This window comes from Apium graveolens, chromosome 8 (assembly GCF_009905375.1).
Source record: "Apium graveolens cultivar Ventura chromosome 8, ASM990537v1, whole genome shotgun sequence".
Classification (NCBI taxonomy): domain Eukaryota; kingdom Viridiplantae; phylum Streptophyta; class Magnoliopsida; order Apiales; family Apiaceae; genus Apium; species Apium graveolens.
This window is the reverse complement of record NC_133654.1, coordinates 74,547,565-74,572,791: the sequence shown is the minus strand read 5'-3', so window position 1 is coordinate 74,572,791 and position 25,227 is coordinate 74,547,565. Positions and strand designations below refer to the sequence as shown.

The 25,227-nt window shown below is 36.8% G+C and overlaps 1 non-coding gene across 1 annotated transcript; it reads left to right on the top strand.

Moving 5' to 3' along the window:
- The first annotated feature begins 3,538 nt into the window (after positions 1 to 3,538).
- Positions 3,539 to 3,643, top strand: LOC141682035 (small nucleolar RNA R71). Its single transcript, XR_012559440.1, has one exon. It is a non-coding gene; the product is annotated as a small nucleolar RNA R71 (small nucleolar RNA).
- Positions 3,644 to 25,227: the final 21,584 nt, after the last annotated feature.

The window sequence follows — 25,227 nt, the reverse complement described above, 5'->3', positions numbered from 1 at the left end:
ATTGATGCCTGAAATGTAATAACATAAAAATATATAAAAAATACCAACAACTTGAGTCCAAAACACCAACTTAAGCCTGTAATGAAGCATTCCAAGTAGATATAAAATCCACTTATCACACCCCCAAACTTGAATCAATGCTTGTCCTCAAGCATAAACAGACACAAATCTATAAAACAAACCTAATGCATGAATGCAACTACGTGAATGCAACTAAATGATAATGCGATCGATCTCCTCAGAATAACCATAACCAAATGAATAAGTCGATGCCTCTAAGAATGCAATGACTCAAAACAGAGCTCGAATAAATCTCACAAATCAACTCACAAACCAGAACATGCATGTGTGGATGCATAACAGATATACTCTCGAAACTAGATCGATAACCATAACTTATCTTTCATCAAAACAATCATAGGTTTATAAACAAAATAGACGTTAAATGCATAATGACTCTCAAAACCTTATTTCTACTAGAGTTATACAAGGATTCATGCTATTATTGAACACATAACAACATGCTTATTTGACCGTGTAATGAATGAGGTCCTAAAAGACTTATACAATAATATCCATGTAGTGAGCGTTAGGTTAGCGGATCCCATACTGTCAAAGCCTTAGGTCACTAGGCACAAAATCCCCTAAGAACTTAATAACTCGAGTATTAAAGAGCTCACTCTTGATCAATTATGCATAAATACATACTTTTTCTTTTCTTTTCTTTCTTTTTTTTTCTTTTTTTCAACAATTTCTGAATGAGTGTGTTTCGCTCCATCTCATTCAACCCTAGACTACTCATAAAAATATGAGTCGGCTACTAGCCATTTGACGCCTAGCCTTACAACAACTAACAATAAAATCCAAGCTTTTCTCTAGTTTAAAAATTCATTTTTTTTGTCATTACGAGAATACCAAAAATTTTAAATATAACCAAGTGATTAAATCTCAACAAATAACAAATATGATCATGATCTAGCTCAAAAGCAATCCTATAAGACTTTGTGAATTTTTTTCCTGGCATGCAAATCAATTCATTAGACTTAAACAACCCTCTATTCGGCATCACCACACTCAAATCAACATCAATTTATCAAATAACATAGTTCATCTTAAGTGACCATGCTAAATATGCATGCAAATGAAACTATATGAACTTACATAAAAACACAAACAAACATGTCCTATATGAACAATAATGTAAAAATATTAATGAAATACAACTAAACATGCAACATGAATCTATATAAATCTACATGGACACACACAAACTAATCCTTACATTATCACCCCAAACTTAAAATTTTCAATGTCCTCATTGAAGGTAATAATAAGGATTTCAGGATTACCTAGTCGTCAGAAAGATCACCCTCATCGGGTGGAGGATCAGGTGGCCAATCAACCTCGACACCAGTGGCTCGGAAAATAGTACCAAAAGCATGTGTCAAATCCGCAGCAAAATGATGGTGAATGTCGTGCATGGCCTCCATACGCCTAGTCAATCACCTATACTGTGCATCACCAACACCAGTCCTATCAACTGCCTGCTGGCATGAGAAGGACCCTCTGTAGGCACTGGAGGATCCCTTCGGCTACCCTCTACATCATCAAAAATATATCCCAAGCCCTTATCATGGGGTGCACCTAAGAATACATAACTCAAGTGATATGGTAGTGGGTTGAGCTCAAGTGTGAGAGCATCTTCAATAGACGGCTCGAGACGCTCTTGAGAAATTTTCATCTCTGCTAACCCAAGAGAATCGAATGGCATATCCAACTTCCTCTTCCACGGAGGTGCATTCAAAACCTGCAGTTCCTTTGCTCCTTCTTCAACTTCAATAACTGATTCCCTTATTAAGTATCTCTCTAAGGTATCTAACCTTGGAAATTTCTCAGGCTCTGAATTCATGACAGAGTCGACCCACTCTACGTTAAAGCACTCCTCTTTAGCTGTGGGTAACATTATTGCCTTGAACATACTTTCGATCTTGAACCTTCATCGTAAACTCTCCTTTTTGCACATCGATCATAGTTCGGCCTGTAGCCAAGAATGGTCTTCCCAAGATGATGGGAATCTTCTTATCTTCCTCAAAATCTAGAATTACAAAGTCAGCAGGAAAGATGAGTTTATCTACCTTAACCAAGACATCTTCCACTATTCCTCGCGGATAAGCGATGGAACGATCAGCTAGTTGTAATGACATGTATGTCGGTTTCGGATCAGGTAGATCAAGATTCTTGAAGATAGACAAGGGCATTAGATTGATGCTAGCTCCCAAATCACACAAACACTTGTCGAACGACAAGTTTCCAATAGTGCAAGGAATAGTGAAACTTCCAGGATCTTTAAGCTTCGGAGGCAACTTTTGTTGTAGAACAACACTGCATTCCTCCGTTAGAGCAATGGTGTCTAACTCATTAAACTTCACCATCCGAGAATACCCTTCATAAACTTCGCATAGCTAGGCATTTGTTCAAGAGCTTCAGCGAAGGGTATGTTGATGTGAAGTTTCTTGAACACCTCCAGAAACATAGCAAATTACATATCCAACTTCTACTTCTGCAGCCTTTTAGGAAAATGAGGTGGATGATAGACCTGTTTCTCCCCAGTATACCCTCAGGAGGAGTGTGTTCCACATTTTTCTTCCTTGATTCCACTTCTTCTTCCTTCGACACATCTTCTCCAACCAAAACTTCAGATTCTGGTACTTGTGATTTTTCAGGGCTTGCAACCTTCCCAGACCTCAATGTAATTGCCTTAACCTGCTCATCTGCTTCCCTCTTTCCTGGAACTTCTATATCACTAGAAAGCATTCCTGATAGTCGATTCAATAAGGCGTTAGCAATTTGTCCTATCTGGTTCTCCAGAGTCTTGATAGAAACAGCCTGGCTTTGGCATATAAGAGCCTGGTTTTTGCACATAAGCCTCAACTCCTCCAATTCAGATTTTTCATTCAAAGATTGACCTGCATCATGAGTTTGTTGTTGAAGTTGGAGTTGTTGTCTTGGTGCAAATTGTTGTTGAAAACCAGGAGGGTTGAATTTTTTTGCTCCAAACTACTGGAATGGCTGTTGCATCATATTCTGATTGTTGCTCCATCTAAAGTTAACATGATTCCAGTTGTCAGGATGATAAGTGTCTGGAACTAGTTGCCGTGATCTATGAAAGTTGCTCCTAAACTGTGATGATTCACTAGATATAGCGCATTGCTCCGTCGCATGCGAACCTGCACACAGCTCACAAATACTGGTTATCCGATTAACACCATAGTTAGCCAGAGAATCGATCTTCTTAGACAATGCCTTTAGTTGAGCAGTGATAGTCATAGCTGTATCCACTTGAAGAACTCCTGCTACCTTTCCCTGTGGCAATCTCTGGGTTGGAAACTGATATTCATTAGCAGCCATCGGTTCAATTAGATCATAAGCTTCCTCATAGTTTTTTGCCCATTATGCTCCACCTGATGCTGCATTGAGCATGGGTCTTGACTGTGCTCCCAAACCGTTATAGAAGCAGTTGATGATCATCCAATCAGGCATTCCATGATGAGGACACTTCCTAAGTATCTCCTTATTGCACTCCCAAGCTTCACACAAATTCTCCCGTTTGCTGCGCAAATTGAGTAATAGCATTTCTGATTGTTGCTGTCTTCGCCATAGGGAAGAATTTAGTAAGAAACTTCTGAGCAAGATCCTCCTAAGTGGTGATAGAACCTTCTGGTAGAGAATGTAACCATCACTTAGCTTTATCCCTCAGAGAGAATGGGAAAAGCCTCAACTTTATAACATCTTCAGAAACTCCATTGAACCTGAAGGTGTCGCAGATCTCTATGAAATCCATAATATGCGTATTGGGATCTTCCGTTGGAGCACCCCCAAAATGAATTGAGTTCTGCACCATCTGAATTATGCCAGGCTTGATCTCGAAGGTATTAGCTGCGATCGCTGGCCTGACAAGGCTAGATTGAATGTTATTGATCTTGGGTTGAGAAAAATCTATCAACGCTTTCGTTGGTGCTGCTGGATCTCCCATGGTAATGAGTACCTGAAACACAAACAAATAAATCATGAAAGTAAAAAAATCCGAGTCAGTGAACTTTAACGACCACTGATGATAAGAACATAAACCAAAAATTAACACCGAGTCACCGACAGCGGCGCCAAAAACTTGTTAGGACGTTAACACGCGCTAATAATACACGCAAGTATACGCGTTCGCAAGTAGTATAAGATTTAGATCAAATTCATTTCCACAGAGACTCTTTGGTTAATTTTAAGAATATGCTCTTATGTAGCAGTGATATGGTTATTATCCAATGCTAAGACAAATAACAAGTTGAGATTATTTTTAACTAAGAATTAAACTAATAATTATAACTAAGAGAACAAGAATGGTTGAATTAATATATATGACAAACATGGGATCCTAACTTCATTAAATACTTCATTCAATAGCCTTTTTTTGTTCTTAACCTTAGCATGCAATGGTAATGACACTAATCAAATAACACGAAACTAGTAAATGCCAACTTTCATTGTACGAATACCCTATTACCAAGCATCCACAAAAGAGATAGAAGTTGAATAGACACCAATTATGCTTAGTCCTTATATGTCTATAAAAATTGAAAACACAGTGGTTTAATGTGCAAGTTATCTATCGTGATTACATAGGGCAAGTAAGATAGTTAAAATTACCTACGAATCATGCATAACAATTATACATGAACCTATGCTAGCATGGAAAGTCTTAAACCTCTATATTCACTGTCGCTTCAATAGAGATTAATACGCTATCTTATATGCTAGCTATGCATATAAGACGAATAAGCACAACCAATACTAGGTTATCATACAATCACCACACACTAAGGTATCAAAAAAATTTAACTAAAGAAATCCATAAATAAATCCGTTAGAACCCCACGATAATGATTAGTTCATAATCGAACTCATCATCATCATGGGTTCCAATAAAAGCATGATAATAAACAATATAAGAGTAATAGGGTTCAAAGACAAATAAAAAACAAGCATCCAAGTATCGCCTAAATCAAAGAAAACAAAAGTCTTCTTCTTCGTAGCCTTCTCGTGCTCTCTAGGTCTTCTTATTGCTCTCCCAGGTCTCCTTTGTGTTAAAAACATCTTTTTATTGATATATATAGGCTCCAGGATGACCAGGACCCTTAATATTTCAATTTCTACTAAAATAAGGATTATGGGGCAAAAACCGGGGCGGAGTGGCCGCGTTGTTGGCGGGGCGGCCGCGCTGTTTTGGCAGAAAGTTAGCGCGGGCGCGCTGGTTTCTGGGGCAGCCGCGCCTGACTTCTGTACTTTTCTGTTGATTATTCTTTTGGCCATATCTTAAGTTCTACTCGTCAGAATTAGGCGATTCAACTGCCCACGTGAAGCTAACGAGATTCTATATAATTTGAGAATATCCTAGGCTTCCAGTTCTGATCTCTTTTCATCATATTTCCTTGAAAAACTTCTTTCTTCATTTGACTGATGCCTGAAATGCAATAACACAAAAACATATAAAAATACCAACAACTTGAGTCCAAAACACCAACTTAAGCCTGTAATGAACCGTTCCAAGTAGATATAAAATTCCAATTATCATTATGCAACAATGGTATGGTTAACGCTCAATGCTAAGATAATAACAAGTTGAGATGTTTATAACTAAGATTAAACTAACATGCAATTAACTAAGAATAAAAGTGATTGAATTAACTATATGAGATAAACATAGGATTCTAACTTCATTACTACTTCATTCAAAGTCATTATTCTTAACCTTATCATGCAATGGTGATGACAACTAATTAAATGACACAAAACTAGTAAACGCCAACTTTCGTTGTACGAATACCCTACTACCAGACATCCACAAAAGAGATAGAAGCTGAATAGACACCAATTATGTTAAGACCCTATATGTCTATAGAATTTGACAACATAAAGGTTTAATTAACAAGTTATCTATCGTGATTACATAGAGAAAGTAAGATGATTAAAATTACCTATGAATCATGCATAATAAATACATGAACCTATGCTAGCATGGCAAGTTCTAAACCTCTATATTCACTTTCACTTCAATAGAGATTAACACGCTATCTTATATGTTAGCTACACACATAAGATGGATAAGCACAACCAATACTAGGATATCAATCAATCACCACACACCAAGATATTGAAACAAATTAACTATAGAAATCCATAAGTAAATCCGTTAGAACCCCACAATAACGATTAGTGCATAGCCGAACTCATCATCACCATGGGTTCCAATAAAAGCGTGATAATAAATAATATAAGAGTACTAGGGTTCAAAGACAAATCAAAAACAAGCTTCCAAGTATTAACTATATTAAATAAAACAGAAGTCTTCTTCTATGTAGCCATCTTGTGCACTCTAGGTCTTCTTATTGCTTTCTCTTGCTCTCCGTTATCAAAAATGTCTTTATATAGTAGCCCAAACCGTCCAAAAGCTCAGCAAATGAATCTTCTATTAAAATCAGGATTTCTGGAAAACATCCTGGCGCGGTCGCCCGAGGATCCACGCGGCCGCTCTGTGTCTAGCGCGGCCGCTCTGTGTCTAGCGCGGCCGCTCCCAAGTGTAGCGCGGCTGCGCTGAGCTTCTGGAAAATCTGAATTTTTCTTCTTCACTTGTCTTCTCTTGCTGGTTTCGTCACGCACTCAACCAAGGCTCCATCCTAACACTCTTCCAAGCATTAATCATGCAATTTAGAGACCTTCTTTCAATTATGCCCTGAAATGCAAAACACTATAAAAAATGCATCAAATACACAAACAACTTGAGTAGAAAACACCAATTCGAGTCTTTACGAAGCGTTCTAAGTGGATATAAATGGCACTTAATAGGGATCTAAATCTAATGCTAATCTGAAACCTTATCCGACAAAGGCTTTGAAGCCTAAAAGTGGTGTTCCAAAGGTTGGTGATTGTCACTATTGTAAGAAACCAGGTCATTGGAAGAGGAATTGTCATGCTTATTTAGAGGATCTGAAGAAGAAGAAGAAGAAGGCTGCTATTGCTGCTTCTGATTCAGGTATTTATGTTATAGAAGTCAACTAGTCTACTTCTACATCTTGGGTATTAGATATTGGATGTGGTTCTCATATTTGTATAAATATGCAGGAATTGCAGGGAAGTAGGACACCGGCGAAGGGAAAAGTCGACCTATGAGTTGGCAATGGAGCAAAGGTTGTTGCTTTAGCTATAGGGACTTATCGTTTATCATTGCCCACTGGGCTTATTTTAGAACTAGATAACTGTTTTTACATTCCTACGATTTGCAGAAACATTATTTGGGTTTCTTGTTTGGACAAGAAAGGTTTTTCATTTTTGATTCAGAACAATAGTTGTTCCTTTTCATTCAATAATGTTACCTATGGGGTTGCACGTTTTTTTAATGGTTTATATTTTCTTGATTTAGATACTCCCATCTATAACATAAATAATGGTAATAAATGTATTAAGATGAAAGAATAAAATCAAACATACCTTTGGCATTGTCGTTTAGGTCACTTATTGAGAAACGCATTTCCAAATTACATAAAGATGGTACTTGGATAAGTTTGATTTTGAATCATAGGAAGATGCAAATCTTGTCTCATTGGAAAAATGGCTAAAGCTCCTTTTACCGTACAAGGTGAAAGGGCCACCGAACGATTAGGACTTATACATATTGATGTATGTGGTCCAATGCGTATGATGGCAATATGTGGCTTTTACTACTCCATTACATTTACTGACGATTTCAGTAGATATGGATATGTGTATCTTTTGAAGAACAAATCTGATTCTTTTGAAAAGTTCAAAGAATACAAGGCTGAAGTAGAAAAGCAAACAGGGGAAAGTATAAAAGTTCTACGATCAGATCGTGGATGAGAATACTAAAGCCTCGAGTTTAAAGGTTTCTTGAAGGAGTGTGGTATCTTATCACAACTTACTCCTCCTCGATTGCCTCAATGGAATGAAGTTTCTGGGAGGAGAAATCATACCTTGTTGGATATGGTGTGATCGATGATGAGTCTAGCAGATCTTTCAATAAGTTTCTGGGGTTATGCTCTAGAAACGGCTGCATATACACTAAACCGAGTTTGAACTAAAACGGTTCAAAAGACTCCATATGAGATATGGACTGAGAAACGTCACAGCATGTCATTTATGAAAGTATGGGGATGCAAATCATTTGTGAAATGATAGGTGTCTGACAAGATGGGACCAAAATCAGATAAATGTTATATTATGGGATATCCTGAAGAAACTAAAGGGTATAGTTTCTATAATCCTACCGAGAACAAAGTGTTTGTTGCTCGAACCGCTGTATTTCTTGAAAGAGAGTTACTTTCCAAGAAAATTAGTGGGAGGACTATAGATCTTGATGAAGATCGAGTTGTACAAAATAATATTGAACTAGAGTTGGAAAATGGGCAGGAAGTACATTAAGATGTTCTTGCTCCGGAAACACAGTTGTTCGTAGATCTAGTAGGGCTCGTCATGAGCCAGAGAGATATTATGGATTTCTCCTAACTCAAGATGATGATGTAATGCTCATAGAAAATATTGGATCTATAATGTATGCGATGATAAGTACTCGTCCTGATGATTCGTATGCCTTAAGCATGACGAGCAGATACTAGTCTAATCCAGGTAAGGGCCATGGGTCATTTGTCAAGAATATTCTTAAGTACTTGAAAAGGGCTAAAGATTCATTCTTGGTGTATGGAGGAGATGAGAAGCTGGTTGTAAAGGGTTACAGTGATGCTAGCTTCTAGACAGATAGAGATGATTCAGTATCTCAGTCAGGTTTTGTGTTTTGCCTTAATGGAGGTGCTGTAAGGTGGAAGAGTTCAAAGCAAGAGACAATAGCTGTTAGGTCACACACACTGTAGAGGGGGTGAATACAGTGTATAGTACAATCAAATCGAACTTTAATAACTCAAGTAACATAAAACAAACTTTATTCAAAATAATAAACTCTGTTACAGTATGGAACTGTCCTCTCTCAGTGATGAACAAATATCACGAGAGCTGCTAGGGTTATAATGAATAATCTTCTCGATAATGATAACACTTCTAGTGTAGTCCCTATGTCTGTGTTTATATACTACACAGTTACAAGATAATCGCTAATTGATATGGAATATAATTCTGCTTCCTAAAATATATCAATCAGATATCTTTTCTTCCAAGTATTCTATTTTTCATAGAATTCCTTCTTCATGCATATCTCTTCTTATGTTTGTCTCAATCTTCTTTTCCTGTAAATCAACTGCCTTCCTTATCTGAAGTTTCCTTTAAGTCCTAATATTATCTTCTGATAAATATCTCCTGAACCTTAAGTACTGATAACTTAGGTTCCGACTTCAGTATAAGTGCTGATTTTAGTTAAGTACTGATTTGTCCTGTTTAAGTAAGATCTGAAAAACTAAACATAAATCACATTAGTCATGACATTATCAAATATATCTAACAATCTCCCCCAACTTGTAAATTAGCATAATATACAAGTTAACAGATATTTGATGATGTCAAAAACATTAAGTACAAATGCATGAGAATTTGACTAGATAACTACAACTTACAGTCCTTAAAGCTTTACCAACTTTAACTTCTGATAACAACTTCAATCTGTATTCATATTAGAATTTGAGCAGTTGTAGATCTTGAATTGGCTTCATCTTCTGATCTCTCTGATGTCAGGAGTTGTTCTGAGATAGTTCTTTAACAAACATCTCTCAGCATATCTGAGTTCATCAATCATCCTCCTTTTAGCATCTTTAAGTTCTGCAGAATCTTCACCAGTTTGAAAGATTACAACCCTGAGATCATTAGTTTTAGCTTTCTTTATGTCCTGATCCAGTCTGATCAAATACGCCTTGTCAGACTCAAGATTGAATTCCACAGCCCTGTAACCCAGAAAGGTAGTTATAATCTTAGCAGAGTTAGACTTCATTTTAACAATATCACCCTTGTGATCTCTGTACTTTGGAAGATATGTGCTGTCAGACTTAACAGAATAAAGCCTTTTCTGTCTCTGAATCTGACTCTTTAAATAGTTTGCAACACTTTCTGTTATTTTGTCATTCACTTGAAGTAAGAATAATACATGTTCCAATTCTTCAAAATACTTCAGTGGAATGGCATTTTCCCTTATATGATAAACCCTACCATCTGTCATGAAGTACAATAAGATGTGTTCTTTCAATTAGGTATGGTAAACCATCTGTACAGATTCTAGTTGATTCAATCTTTCAGGAGTTGCTCCAATACCTGGTTCACTTAAGGAAGTTGGATCATTGGTTGTGTTCTGTATTCTTCTTTCATCAGCACTCCCAATCCAGTTTTATCTCTTGCTTCCTTTCCAGTAACCACTCTTGCTTCAAAACCACTTGCAGCAGTCTTCAAAGGTTGAGTCTGTTTGGCTTTGGTGAATCCTGGTAGGAGTATCTTTGAAGGTTTAACATGAGCAATGTCAGAGGTTTCCTTTGATTTATCTTCTGATATCAAGTTAACTTGAGCTATGTCAGAGGTTACTTGCTTCTTTGAGATATAAGAACTAACTCTATCTTTACCCTGAACAACTTGAGCCATGTCAGAGGTTGTCTTAGAAATTTTTCTTGAAGTCAGAGCAAGATCAGCATCTTTAACAATAATTTCTTCATCCACAGGAGGCACATAAACCTTGATAGGTTCACCAATTTTCTCTTTGCCCTTAGACCTTGGATCTATCTGCAATTGTGATTTAGCCTTGGTTGCTTCAGGATTTGTTCTTTCTTTTATCACAATGCCTTTGACTTTTGGAAGTTTCTTTTACCAACAGAAGCTTCAGATTTAGATTTGACTTTTTCTGACTTAAGTCTAGCTTCTTCTTCCATCAGACTTTCCAAGTCCATTCCTGGATTCTCCTTTAGAAATAACTGTCTTAATAATTCTTCATCAAGATCCAAAAGTTCATCAGAACTTATCCTTTTACCAGTAGCAGAAGTAATTCTTTTTCCAGCATCAGAACTTGTCCTGTGACTTGTAATTTCAGCTCTTCTTGATGAGAAACTTTTACCTTGACCATGACCTCCACCCATTCCAGAGTTTCCCTGGTCATCTTTTTCATCATCCTTCCCCTTCAGTGTCTGATCAATTTTGCATTTGGACTTAATTACTTTCTCCCCCTTTTTGGCATCAGTAGGTAAGAGAAGAGAGACAAGCAATTCCACTGAGGCTTGGATTTCATCGAGTTGAGATTGCTGAGAAGCTTGATTTTTCAAAATATCATCAATCTGAGACTGTTGCTTCTCTTGGGTCTTCTCAATGTAAGCAACTCTGCCAAAGGTAGGTTGAAAGAAACTTTTCTTTTCAAGTTTCTTAACTGTTTCTTGATTGAGCAATTCTTCCTGAATTTTATGTAACTCTGCATGAGTTTTTGAATGGAGACCTTGAAGATGTCTAGTACTCAATGCAGTGACTCGAAGCTGTGTCTTGAAATCATCATTAATTAACATCTGATCAGCTTTTTCCAAGTGCTCAGCAAGAATCATTTCAGATGGAACAAAGGTAACTGAGTTCCATTCCTTAGTCAACTCCTGTCCTCCAGGAGTTTCACTCCAAGGTACTGGTGCTTCTCCTCGTACAAACTTCTTGACTAGTTCAGATTTAGAAACAGTTTGTGAAGGTGCATGTCCTGAAGGACCAGCTTCATCAGCATCTGTATTTGGAGCAACATCACCAATATCATCAGTATTTGCAGCATCAGAACTTACAGAATCAGCATCTTCTGATAAAACAACAGTATGAGAAGCAATCGAGGCTTCAACATCATCCTCTAAGTGCTGATCTGTGTCCAAGTTTTGATCAACAGCCATATCCTGATGCTCACCTATAGTCTGATCATCAACATCTAGATGGAGAGAAGGTGTGGTAGACAATTCTGGAGTTTGAGTTGCATCAGTAACATGTGTTGTTGATGGATTAATTGCTGTTGGAGCTTCTAAGTAGAGAACCTCAGGCACAACCAGGTTTTGAATATCAATTTCAGCACTTGTGCCTGGGTCTACAGGAGATACAGTTTCATGTACAGGAGACACAGATGGTATGTTTGCCTTGTCTGTAGCAGCTTCTTGAGGTGAGGACAATGAAGAAGGTGATGCAGTAGCTTCAGCAAATTCTGGTTCTTTTGAGATCAGAGATTCTTGATCTCCTTCCTTAGCTGCTGCTTCCTCATCATCTGAAGCTGGCCTTTTAGCTATCTGTTTCTTGTATCTCTTTGAAGGAGGGGATTCCTTGGGAGGTTCAGCAGAAGTCATTCTTCTAAACCTTTTGAGAAGCTTAGATCCCCCAATTCCAGAATCCTTCTGAGAAGGAACCTTCTCAGCTTCTGTAACAACAGGTTCTGATGCAGAAACCTGTTCCTCACTATCAGACTCATCTCTCAGAACAATCCTCCTTCTCTTCTGTGGTGTCTAAGAAACAGTCTTTGTCCTCTTGGGCTTGGAAGATGAAGGCTTCACAGTAGGTGCTGAGGATGAAGGTTGAGCTGTCTGTGAAGGTATGAGATATGTTTTAAGATATGTTCTGAGGGAGGGTTGAGGTATAGATGTATCTATGGTTTGTTCTGATGGTTGGTGTGATGTTTGAGTTGTGGTGGTAGATTGAACATCAGGATAAACAGATCTATAGGTTTGAGGATCAGTATTTACCAGGATCTGTTTTACAGACTGAGGTATCTGTAAAGGTCTAACCACCGTTTTCTTAAGGTCAGCATTTACCAAGTCATTAAAAGCCCGTTTTGCAAGTTTAAAAGGTGGAACTAAAGAACTGGCTAGTTAAGGGTCATCAGCACAGCAAAAGGTATATATAAGCTAATAGAATCTAGCAAAGTAAACTACATTTCTATCCTCTGTCATCCTATCCCCTATAAAACCTAGCACATCACTTGCAAAATCAAAATGAGTTTGGTTAATAATAGCATACCCGATGTGCTGACTCATTATTGGAATGACATCAAAGTTGGAACACTTATTGCCAAATGCTTTAGTGATGCAGTCAAAGAAAAAGCTCCATTCCTTTCTGATATGTGCTCGTTTCAACTGTCCAAGCTTGGCCAAACTCATCTCATATCCCAAATTGGCCATGAGCTGCTGTAGAGCTGGTTCCTCCGGTGTTGAGAAAATGCAGCCTTCTGGTAAATGTAAATCCTTGCGAACTATTCCGGGAGTTACCACATGTTCAGAATCATCCACTTCAAAAACAATGCTGGGAGTACCATTAGCACCACCATTATCAAAATGCCCAGTCCGCCAAAACGTCAGAACTTGTTGGCTTGAAAAGACTGAAGGCTGGGTCAATGCATACCCAATTTCACTGTGTGCAAGAAGATCTTGCACAAAATGCAACTCAGACGGAGGTTCATCATGGTTTAGGATTGCATCATAGTTGTTGGGAAAGAACTTAGCTCCATCGATGATCAAATCCTTAGGTGCCATGAGAAAATTGAAAATTAAGATTGCCTGTAAGGTGTGTGATAAAATATCTGTATGAAAAACCAACGTTAGGAGATGAGAGAGAGTAAAAGAAATGAAAGAGAGATAAAGTGTAAAAGTAAATAAAAGATTGTATAATCTTCTCTCTCTCTTACTTATACTTGGTTAAAAAAAATAACCGTTGGACACCTGTCAGACATGTAGCAATAATGAATAGTTAATGGGCACGGGAAAACAGTAATCATTACTTATCTCATTCAGTTTTTCAAGGAAAAACCGTTCCACTTACCCAGTAATCCCATTAATTAAGGTAAGTCAGTTTTAATTCAAAATTTAAACTGTTCCCAATCAATCATTTTCACTGCAAAACCAATATTCTGTAAAAAAATTCCAAGTGTGAGAATTACCAAAAAAAACCAAGTAAACAAGTACTGATATTTTAAAATCAGAACTTAATTTAAATCAATGATTAAAATGGTCATCAGAATATGGATATATCAGGATTTAACAGTGCAGTAAAATTACAAAAATCTCAGAGACAAAATCTTTCAAAAACAAGAAATTTCATTAATATATTAAGAGAATACATTCATGAAATTGAAATTACATCAGAGCATTACAAGACTGTCCTAAGCTTCTAAACCTAACATCAACAACTTTTGTCCTTGGCTAAAAAACCGGACAAAGCTGACGATGAAGAAAAACAGGAAGAAGAAAACAAATTATTTCTTCTTCCGACTCTCTACAAAAAGAATAGCGAGTCGAATGATTCGCTCTTGTTGACGGAGAGCTTCCAGCCTTTCTTCTTCCAATCGCTCCAGATGGCGATGGTAGTCCATGTAAAAGAACATGAGGTGTGTGAGAACCTCCTGGGGAACCGAGTCCCAAATCTCATCAGGAATGACAGTTACGTGCCATTCCTCTTGCCAGTCCTCACAGCTCAACTCCATGTTGAAGGTTTCATAGTTCAAAAACATATTGTAGTTAACCATGATTTTGTTGATATGAAGGAAAAGAGAGTGAGTATTTAAGAAATGATGTGTAGGCTGGTGTGAGGTGATGGTTTATATAGGCATTAGAATGCCAGGAGACGCGAGGATAATTAAATGCGGACAGGTAGAAATAATTCTACCTCGTCTTCCTAGACTGGGAAGAAGAAAAACAGTCATTGGAAATGTAAAACAGGGTTTAATGCGCACAAGAAACAAGTAAAAATTACTGTGCATGTACGTGTTCCACTAACCCTAATTGAATTGACTGTTAATATCTCACCCGTACATATTCTGATGTAAACTAAGACTGTTTCAGATTTTAACCACAAATAAGTCAAATAGAGGATCATAATTTAATAGCAGAACTTAGACTTATATCAGAACTTAACAATCATCAGAACATGATTTCTTAACTCGAAAAATGAATGCTTATCTCTGTGATTTTTCATACAAATTCTGATTTCGGTTCTTCAGAACTTAATCATCAGAACTTTCATTAGAACCTGTCCTCAGAATTTATGCAATCTGACACATAAACTGTTCATCTAAAACAACATTGAACGACACAGTAATTTTCATCATTCATATGGAGTGTAAGTGTGTGCATTAAGCAAAATATCAGACAAAGAGTAAAGCCTGATTTACTTCAATACATCTTAGAAATAAGGCATAACTAAGAACTTTACTAAAAATCTGTCATTATTCTGAAGTGTACTTTTGAATGAGTGCATGCATGAGTCCACCTCAACTGTTTTGTGCTTATTTTATGCATCTTTTGAAATTCCATTTTACAGCGGCTTCTCAGTGTAAGTGAGTCACGACTGCTTATCAGAATTTATGCTATTATCAGAGTATTTCTCCAGTAATCATAGAGTTTGAAAAGTCACCAAGAAAAATAATTAGTTGCTTTTATGATGCATATTACTTAATACCAGCAATGCACTTGGGTCGTCCCTTTCACATTTTTACTCTAGATCTCAAAGGAGTACCTGATTTTTATTCCTTGTTCTTTTCCTTTTTCTTTTGATAAGTGAGGTTTATCAGCACTTAGTACATTTAGCAGATTTACTAACACCAGAACTTAACAGATGAGAAGCATTATTCTAGTTTTTGACATAGTAATAAGATAGACAAAGTGAACTTAACTAAGCTCAATATCAGAATATGCTTGAGTCAATAGAGTTCTACATAAATAATTACTGCTAACATGGGATCTCTAGTATGTTGAAGACTACTAGGTCAGCATCTAGCACAGTTATCCTCATAGGATTGAATAATCACATAAACAGTCATATCACTATCAGAGTTTAGAAATTCACATCAGACAACAATCAGTACTTAAGCAATTTTCAATTAAGCACATAATACACAAAGAGAGTAATTTCTGTACATATTGATCATAAAGTCTGATGCATCAGAACAAAAACTAAGCAGATTTAGAGAAAGAACCTGAAACCATTCCAAGTTCATTTACCAATCTTGTAAAAGTAGCTTCACACAGTGGTTTTGTGAAGATATCTGCTAGTTGTTGATCTGTTGGAACAAAATGCAATTCCACTGTAACTTCATCCACATGTTCCCTTATGAAGTGGTACCTGATGCTGATGTGCTTTATCAATGAGTGTTGAACTGGATTACCTGTCATAGCAATAGCACTTTGATTATCACAGTAAATAGGGATTTTAAAATATGTTAACCCATAATCCAGTAACTGATTCTTCATCCAAAGAATCTGTGCACAACAGCTTCCTGCAGCAATATACTCTGCTTCTGCAGTTGATGTGGAAATTGACTTTTGTTTCTTGCTAAACCAAGAAACCAATCTGCCTCCAAGAAATTGGCAGCTTCCACTTGTGCTTTTCCTGTCAATTTTGCAACCTGTAAAATCTGCATCTGAGTAACCTATTAGTTTAAAATCTGATTCTCTGGGATACCACAATCCCAGATCAGCTGTTCCCTTAAGATACTTGAAAATTCTTTTCACAGCTGTTAAGTGAGGTTCTCTTGGATCTGCTTGAAATCTTGCACAAAGACAGGTAGCATACATGATATCAGGTCTACTAGCAGTTAGATAGAGTAGAGAGCCAATCATACCTCTATAATCAGTAATATCTACTGATTTACCAGTATCCTTATCCAGTTTTGTTGCAGTGGCCATGGGAGTGGATGCACTTGAACAACCTTGCATTCCAAATTTCTTCAGCAAATTTCTGGTGTACTTGGTTTGACAAATAAAAGTGCCTTCTTCATTCTGCTTGACTTGAAGGCCCAGAAAATATGTAAGTTCCCCCATCATACTCATTTGATATCTTGACTGCATCAGTTTGGCAAACTTCTTACAAAGTCTGTCATTTGTAGAACCAAAGATAATATCATCAACATATATCTGAACCATAAGCAAGTCCTTTCCATGGTTGAGGTAGAACAGTGTTTTGTCTATTGTTCCTCTATTAAATCCACTTTCCAGAAGAAACTGAGCTAAAGTCTCATACCATGCTCTTGGAGCTTGCTTAAGGCCATAAAGTGCTTTATCAAGCCTGTAGACATGATTAGGATATTTGGGATCTACAAACCCTGGAGGTTGTTCAACATATACTTCCTCCTCCAATTCTCCATTGAGAAAAGCATTTTTCACATCCATTTGAAAGACAGTAAACTTTTTGTTGGCAGCATAAGCCAAAAATATCCTTATGGCTTCCAATCTAGCAACTGGTGCAAATGTTTCATCATAATCAATTCCCTCCTATTGAGAATATCCTTTTGCAACCAACCTTGCCTTATTCCTTGTAATTATGCCATCACTATCTGTTTTGTTTCTGAATACCCACTTTGTGCCAACAACAGATCTGTTCTTTGGTCTTGGCAGTAGGGTCCAGACTTTGTTTCTTTCAAATTCATTTAACTCTTCCTGCATTGCTTGCACCCAATCAGCATCTTGAAGAGCTTCTTCCACTTTCTTTGGTTCAGAATTGTAAAGACATTCACTTGAAGTAGCTGTTCTAGTTCTGACACCTGCATCAGGATTTCTAATTATTAAGTCAGGTGTATGTGATTTAGTCCACTTCCTTGCAGATGGAAGGTTTTCTCTAGAACTGGATGCTCCTCCATGATCCATGCTATCTTCATCAATATTTTCTGATGCTCCCCCTGAAACTATGCTCTCTGAGTTGGATTTTTCAGAATTTAAGTTTTCAGAATTATCAGAACTTGGTTTATCAGAACTTGACGAATCAGAACATGAAGAGCCATATGTATGTTCTGATTCTTCTTGAGATGTGGTTGTATCTTGAGTATGCTCCCCCTGCATAGGTGCATCTTCTTTTGGCGTAGTCACCACAGTTTCAATAACATCAGAGTTTAATCCATCAGAGTTTGCAGTATCAGGATTTAGACTGTCAGGATTTTCAGTATCAGAATTTAAGTCTTCATTTTCAAATCTCAGCTGATCATGATCATTGAAATCTTCAAGTCCAGTAATCTTCTTATCATCAAAAGAGACATTGATAGATTCCATGACCACTCTTGTTCTCAAGTTATAGACTCTGAAGGCTTTTGTGGAAAGTGGATATCCAACAAAGATTCCTTCATCAGCTTTTAGATCAAATTTGGATAGCTGTTCAGGATGAGTCTTAAGAACAAAACACTTGCATCCAAATACGTGAAAATACTTCAGATTTGGCTTCTTATTCTTCACCATCTCATATGGTGTCTTTCCTTGCTTGTTAATGAGTGTTGAATTCTGAGTAAAACAAGCAGTCTGCACAGCTTCAGCCCATAAATAGGTTGGAAGCTTTGCTTCATCAAGCATTGTACGTGCAGCTTCAATGAGAGTTCTATTCTTTCTTTCAACAACTCCATTTTTCTGTGGAGTTCCAGGAGCAGAAAATTCCTGCTTGATTCCATGGTTTTTGCAGAACTCTTCCATTATCAAATTCTTGAACTCAGTACCATTATCACTTCTTATTATTTTTACAGAATCTTTGACCAATTTATCCAGTTGCCTGACATGATCAATCAAGATCGATGCAGTTTCACTTTTTGTGTGCAAGAAATACACCCATGTGTATCTGGTGAACTCATCCACTATGACCATAGCATATTTCTTTTTTGCAATAGACATGACATTTACTGGACCAAATAGATCAACATGTAGTAGGTGATAAGGCTCAAGAATTGATGATTCAGTCTTGCTCTTGAATGAAGATTTCCTTTGTTTAGCCTTCTGACAAGAATCTTAAAGGCCATCAGGAGCAAATACTGACTTTGGCAGTCCTCTCACAAGATGTTTCTTGACTAGTTCATTTATATTATTGAAATTTAAATGAGAGAGTTTCTTGTGCCAATTCCAGCTTTCTTCAATTGATGCTCTACTCATCAGACAGATTGCAGAACCATCAGTACTTGTTGAAAGCTTGGCTTCATAAATGTTACCACGCCTGTATCCTTGCAGAACAACTTTGCCTGTAGATTTGCTTACAACTTCACAGTGTTCTTCAAAGAAATCCACATGATAACCTCTGTCACAGATTTGACTGACACTCAGCAGATTGTGTTTAAGTCCTGAGACCAGAGCTACTTTTTTTATGATGACATTCCCAAGATTGATATTTCCATATCCCAATGTTTTTCCAATGTTGCCATCTCCATAAGAAACACTTGGGCTAGCCTTCTCCACAAAGTCTGATAGCAGGGCTTTATTTCCAGTCATATGTCCTGAACATCCACTGTCCAGAACTATGATGTTTTTCCTGTTGCCCTGCAATCACAAAGACCACTAATGATTAGTTTTAAGGACCCAGATTTGCTTGGATCCTTTGGCCTTATTAAGTTTGTTAACATTTGCAGCGGATTTAGCATCAGAGTTTATGTTAACATTTTTCTTATCAGAATTTACACTATCAGACTTTGAATCAGAACTTACACTAGAAGGAACATTGCTAACTTTCTTTAAAGAAGGTTTTATTTGATAATAATCATAGTACAGACTATGATATTCCTTACAAGTATAAATGGAATGCCATAAACTACCACAATGAAAACAAGGATTTTGTGGCTTATATCTAACAGACCGACTCTTCACTCCTGACTTTGAAGGTAAGGAGTTTATGTTCTTATTCTTCCTGCAAAAAGAAGCCAGATGGTTAGAACTTCCACAGTTATGACATGTTTTTCTAGGAGCTTCAGGAACAGGTTTATAATCATTGCTTTTATTCACACCTTCCTTTCCATTCCTATTTTTCCTAGGTGATTTTACCTTGTTTGCATTCTTAGCATCTTTCAGCTTATGCTTAAGCTGCTTCTTTGTTATTAAACCTACGTTTACTTCAGTTGTCTTTTCCTGTTTTAGTTTGTCAGAAGTTAATTCCTTTTTAACTTCTGATTTCTCAGTATCAGACTTTACAACTACAAACTTAACATGTTTTAACTTTGACTTTTGTTTAACAACTATAGGCTTAATATCTACAGTTCCTTTATCATTCTTATCCTCTCCATAACCTAAGCCCTCTTTCCAGTTTTTACTACTTAACAAATTCTGAGTTTTTCTGCCAGAGTTAGTCCAAGTCCTGATAATCTCTCTTTCCTTTTCTAACTCAACTTTTAGAGATTCATTCATTTTAAGCACTTCATCTCTAACATAAAAATCATCATCTCTATCTTTCTGAGTTTGATGAAACATGACTAACTCTTTTTCTAAATAATCATTCCTCTTTTTACAAACAAGATTTTCAGAAGTTAATCTTTCACATGTTAAAGTTTGATCTCTATAGCTAATGAACATGGTTTTAAGATATCTTCTCAACTCATTAATATCATCAGTATGAAAGGCATAAGTAGTTTGAGGTACCTTTAACTCAGCAGCTTTAGAACTGCTTTCAGCACTTGCCATATCAGCATTTGCCATCAAGGCATAATTTTCCTCACTTTCAGAATCTGAGGTGTCTGTGCAGCTTTTGTTCTTTGTGAGAAGAGCCTTGCCTTTGTCACTCTTTACTTTCTTGCAATCAGGAGATATGTGGCCTTTCTCACCACAGTTGTAGCATTTGACATTTGTATAATCTCCTCTGTCAGACTTTCCTCCTTTGCCCTCAGATTTTCTGAAACTCTTCTTATTAGAACTTGCACCTTTCCTGGAAAACTTCTTTCCCTTCCTGAACTTTCTGTATGCAATCTTCGTGATTTCTTTCACCATAAGAGCACATAGCTTCATCATCTCTTCATCAGCATCCGTCTCAGGCAAGCTTTCAGATTCTGAGTCATCATCACTATCAAAACTTGATGACTCAGTATCAGACTTTGTGAAGAGAGCTTTACCCTTGCCTTTCCTTGAGGTGGCTGCCTTGGAGGATTCTTTTTCAGCCTTAAGAGCAACTGTCCTTGACTTTCCTCCTTTCCTCTTGCTTCTTTGTTCCATCTCAAGTTCATGAGTCTTAAGCATCCCATAAATTTTATCAAGAGTTGTTTCATCAAGATTATAGTTGTCTCTTATTGTTGTTGCCTTCAAATCCCAGCTTTCAGGAAGAGCCAACAGGAATTTAAGGTTTGAGTCTTCAAGATCATACTCCTTATCAACCAGTGACAAATCATTTAAGAGTTTGACAAATCTATCATATAAATCAGTCAATGACTTATTAGCCTTTGAGTCAAAGTGTTCATACTCTTGAGTAAGTATTGTCTTCCTGTTCTTCTTAATCGTATCAGCTCCCTGACATCTTGTTTCCAAGGCATCCCATATCTCCTTTGCATTCTTGCAGTTTATTACCCTGTTTGACATTACATTATCAATGGCACTATGCAGTAAGTGTCGTACCTTAGCTTCCTTAGCAATTGATGCGATATCTTCAGCAGTGTAATCACTATTCTCCTTTGGTACAGACTTTGCTACTTCACCTGCAACTGCAACAGCGAGCTTGGTTGGTTTGTGAGGTCCTTCCTTAATTCTATCGAGATATTCTGGATCTGTAGCTTCCAGAAACATGGTCATCCTCACCTTCCATATGGGATATTCAGATGGTCTCAATATGGGAACTCTAATCATCTCATATCGGCTTTGGATTTGTGTCTTTGGAGGTTCTTCAGTTTTGGTGGGCTTAGTTGGAGTTTCTACTTCAGACATGATTGTTTTTGGATCTTAAACTGTTTGTGTGTTAACATATAGGCTCTGATACCACTTGTTAGGTCACACACACTGTAAAGAGGGGTGAATAGAGTGTATAGTACAATCAAATCGAACTTTAATAACTCAAGTAACAGAAAACAAACTTTATTCAAAACAATAAACTCTATTACAGTATGAAACTGTCCTCTCTCAGTGATGAACAAATATCATGAGAGCTGCTAGGGTTACAATGAATAATCTTCTCGATAATGATAACACTTCTAGTGTAAACCCTATGTCTGTGTTTATATACTACACAGTTACAAGATAATCGCTAATTGATATGGAATATAATTCTGCTTCCTAAAATATATCAATCAGATATCTTTTCTTCCAAGTAATCTATTCTTCATATAATTCATTCTTCATGCATATCTCTTCTTATGTTTGTCTCGATCTTCTCTTCCTGTAAATCAGCTGCCTTCCTTATCTGAACATTTTCTTTAAGTCCTGATATTATCTCCTGATAAATATCTCCTGAACCTTAAGTACTGATAACTTAAGTTCTGACTTCAGTATAAGTGCTGATTTCAGTTAAGTACTGATTTGTCCTGTTTAAGTAAGATCTGAAAAACTAAACATAAATCACATTAGTCATGACATTATCAAATATATCTAACAATAGCTGATTCTACAATGGAAGCTGAGTATATTGCTTCCAGTGAAGCAGCCAAGGAGGCTGTTTGGATACGGAAATTTGTAACGGGACTTGGTGTGGTTTCATCGATCACAGATCCAGTTGATCTTTATTGTGATAATAATGGAGCTAACGCACAGGCTAAAGAACCAAGGTCCCATTCCCGGGAAAAGCATATACTTAGGAGATATCACCTTCTTCGAGAGATTAATAAAAGAAGAGATATACATATATATAAAGTGCATACTGATGATAATGTTGTAGACCCACTGACTAAGGGTTTGTCGCAACAAAAGCATGAAGATCATACTAGTTCTATGTGTATTAGATACATGGGTGATTGGTTCTAGTGCAAGTGGGAGATTGTTAGTGTTTTTGCCCTAGAGACAACACTATTATGTTTATATTATGAAATAATTGGATTATTAATTATGATTCTATGGATTATTCTTTAGTAATTTATTATATCTTTATTTTCTGTGATAAAATGTGAGATTAATAAATGTCCTTGGAATATGATATGTAAAGCTATATCTCTAAGTACGTGACTTAGAAATGAGATTATGAGAATAGTATTATTATTCCTAAAGGTCCCTAGTCAAGTATTATTGTTAAGGGACAATAATAAATATGTTGAGACTAGTGTGTTTGTTGACTGATGATCACATCTCATTGATAATAGGTATGGTGATACTAAATCCAAAACACATGCATATATATTAAATACATGGTGCTGGATTGACCTGTTGTGAGATACTACATGTTTAATGTGTCATAAGTTAATCTCATAGTGATAATGATGTATTGGTCTTTAGACCTGAAATCATTATATTTCTATACGAGAATTAATATACTTTGATACTATTGAAGGTTATCCTTGACCGGGTAATCATAAAAATAGACAATGGGTATAATATGAATCGTATGAGAAATATGAATGAGCTAGATGGGATTTAGCCCTCCTATATTAAAAGAGTGATATTATTGGCCTCTTAATTGAGTAAGACTATAAAATGCATGGTCGTGCTCAAATACTGATTTGTTTAATAGTTTTCTCATTGATCAAGGAAAGAAGGATTAAACATTTACAGAGGATGACACAATGCATGCCTCGAGTTTGATCTATAATATAAGGCTAAAGGGATTATATTATATTGTACATTATTCACGAAAGGTTTAATTGAATCACCAATTATTATTACTTGGGGAGCAATGATGTATCACTAAATGACACTCATTATTTATAATTTTATTATTAGAAAATAAAATTATTGCCAATGTAATAATATCCTAAAGGGTCACACACAAAGAACGTTTAAAATGGAGTATTATTTAAATTATGAATTTAAATATTTTATTATTATTAGTTTGAATTTAATTATTAAATTAATTAAGTGAGACTTGATTAATTGTATATATATTAAAATTCAAATTTAATAATATTATAAACCCAAAAATCAGAATGGGTCTTTTAGAAGCCCATTAAGTTTAGGGTTAGGTCTTAATCCTCTATTTTTCCCCTATATATATACATTAAGATGTATAATTTTAGAAAAAGGAAGTTGCATCACGTTTTTGGAGAAAAAGCCTAGCAGCTCTACATCCTAGAGAGAGAGAGAAAGGTAACCAAATCGGCTAGTACCGGCTCCGGTGATCGTTGGTCGATCGGACGTTCGTGTGGATACCTAGAGAGCAGATCTCTGAAAGGAGGGCTACTGTGGGTCATTAAGAATCGGAACGTTCATTATAATCAGAAGGAAAACTATATTAAGGTAAATATCTATTCTTCTTAATTATCTAGTCATTAAACATAGATCTTGCGGTAGGGATTCAAAATATTTTGATTTTTCCGCTGCGTTTTATTGATCGAATCCCTAACAACAAAAGAAGTGCAATTCATTGAATCAAGTCCGGATCCAGAAGCAACTAAACTAAGTTCGGAAGAACTGATAAGCAACCAAGACATGGTAGTCAACAAGGCAAATCCGGTCCTAGACTAAGCCAGTCCTACCATGCAAGCAATCAAAGACAAAGAATCAACACAAGTTAGCACCTACTTGAAGAAGAACTCCGAAGCCCGAATTCATCAAATGGTCTCAACCAAAAACCAAACAAAAACCGAGGCCGCAATTGAAATAGAGGAAATTCAGATCGATGAAAGCAATCCTACAAAAAAGGTGAAAGTTGGGTCAGGACTCGAAGAGTCCTTTAGGGAAGAACTGGTGTCCTTGCTCCAGGAGTACAAAGATATGTTTTCCTGGAGTCTAAGAGATATGCCTGGACTGCATGAGTCCATAGCAATGCATAGTTTGGACGTCAACGACAACAGAAAGCCGTTCAAGCAGAAGAGAAGGAACTTTACCCCGGAGAGGCAAAAAGCAATAGATGAAGAAGTAGAGAAGTTGCTCAAAACAGGGATTATCAAAGAAATCAAGTACCCAGAGTGGCTAGCAAACGTTGTCATGGTGAAGAAGTCAAATGGAAAATGGAGAATGTGTGTGGACTACACTGATTTGAATGATGCATGCCCAAAGGATCCATACCCTCTGCCCAATATTGATCAGCTGATAGATGCCACCTCCGGACACATCATGTTAAATTTCATGAACGCCTTCTCCGGGTACAACCAGATCAAGATGAACCTAAAAAACATACCTAAGACAACATTCATAACTCATATAGAAGTATACGCTTATGTGATGTTGCCATTCGGACTGACAAACGCAGGATCCACTTACCAAAGAGCCATGAACAAGATATTCAAGTCCCAGATCGGGAGAAACTTGGAGTCCTATGTCGACGACATGATTGCTAAATCAACAACCATCCCTAGACACATAGAAGACTTGAAATAATGTTTTGACAACCTGAGAAAGCATGAACAAAAACTTAATCCAGAGAAATGTACCTTCAGAGTTGGAGCAGGAA